Consider the following 1,946-nt stretch of genomic DNA (forward strand, 5'->3'; position numbering starts at 1 on the left):
ATGACTCTTGAGTGAAGGTTTAAGTGGTTTTCAGATGACCTCATACTGAGAAGGTGTGACCAAAGACACAAAAACCCTATTGGTCCAGGGACACCATGCCTGGGCTCATTCGGCTCCTTAAATTTGAGGTTTAGTGAGCATAAAGCTGTGAACCCTGATCTCTTCAAACTTAAAGTAAAACAGCATCCTTTAACTCTATTGTATGTCTACAGGTTAGGTATGCATCATACAACGTTAAACCGTGTGTATATCCACAGTGCTATGGCTTCTCCAGCTGACAAAAGTGATTGGTTTCATATTCACATAAAATGAAAATATCAAATTGTTTTAGAACACACACTGTATTTATGACTTGTGTATTGAAATACATAAACCATTTAAATCTTGTGACAAATATGTGTTTTTTTCCTACTAAATATCCATAATAATTTATTAACATGTACAGTGTAATATGTGCACTTAAAACTATAAACATGGATGAACTACAAAACAATTACATGTTATCTTTTGCTTTTTTCAGCTATTCAATATCTCTGATTTTGAACACGTAACTTTTGTTATTATCTACAGAATGACATACCAGTGTCTTGATAGTCATTTGCATGTTGCTTGTTTAAAAACGATTTTTTTAGACCTCTGTACAATGTTTTAACGGCCAGGATATAATGTTTTAGGCTCGTGTTGAATTACTGAATTTCTTCAAGCAACACTCACTTTTTTTCCAAACCAGTAGGAACATTCATATTATGACTCAATTTGATGGCTTAGCAAAATAGAACTGATTACTATGGAGACAGTAAAAAGACCCTTCTTCACAATCGGTGTTTTACAGTACTTTATGTAAAGAACAGGTAATGATAAAAAGATAAGCCTTTTCTGAATGCCCTGTCTGGAGAACACATAACATATGCATCAAAATTTTAGCAGGAGAAATCAGTAACAGTCTGATAGTTACAAGTTCACTATTAAAGAAAAGGCATGTAAAGTAAATGGACAAAGAAAAGGGCCACAAAAAGTTACTTTCATTGTTCCAACAATTGTTTGTTGTCAATGAGCTATCTGAGCACTACTTTTTTCAGCTTCCTTCTGTTGTTGTTTCATGGACTGTTTCTAACTAAGAGTATTGGGTTATGCCTAACTACAGTATGTTTACTCTAAATATTGACATTCCTCTGTGTCCAAGAGAAAAAACCAACTGATTTGAGTAAGACTAGGCAAATTTAGTAATTCAGTCTCTATGGCATAACCTGCACTGGTGAAATTCCAAGTTAAGTATCTGTAACCAATCATTTTTAGAGTTATTGGCTTTTGTAATAGTAACACTACAGGTATTTCCTTCAAAACCATATCATTACCAAAAATGACATACATAACTTTACAGGACTATTCTAAACACATCCTTCAGGATTTTGGTTCATGGGAAAGTATTGCTTTGAATCATTTCTTGGAAAGAGATCACTGGCAAAAACGTTTTGATTATGTCATGTTTAACTTCATCATACTGTCTTTAAATTTTCTGTGACAGCTGAATTACCAATCTAGACACATGAACCTTGAAAACAAAACAATAAGAAAAATGTTTCAGTAGTTTAGAAATTCTGTTTTTAAGAATTGGTCATCCACCAGAAGACTTGTCCATCTGAATATGATGACTTTTTTGTAAAGGAAAAAGACAGAAACATAACTTTAAGGTCTCAGAATCAGAAAGACAAAATATCTCATTGGAACTCACTCATTTAATATTAGCCATAACTGTAAGAACAGATGTAATACATTTTGTGCGTGGTAGATTTTTAAACTAAATATTTTGACTTATAAATTAGCAGTGAAAGGAAAAAGTAATGTAAGCTTTACAGTACTCTAGTTGTTAATAGATGAAACATACAAGCAATAGAATTACAGACCAATGCAGAAAAATGTCTTATTTGAAAAAGAACAATATGCTT

Source organism: Lepisosteus oculatus, chromosome 3, assembly GCF_040954835.1.
Source record: "Lepisosteus oculatus isolate fLepOcu1 chromosome 3, fLepOcu1.hap2, whole genome shotgun sequence".
Taxonomy (NCBI): domain Eukaryota; kingdom Metazoa; phylum Chordata; class Actinopteri; order Semionotiformes; family Lepisosteidae; genus Lepisosteus; species Lepisosteus oculatus.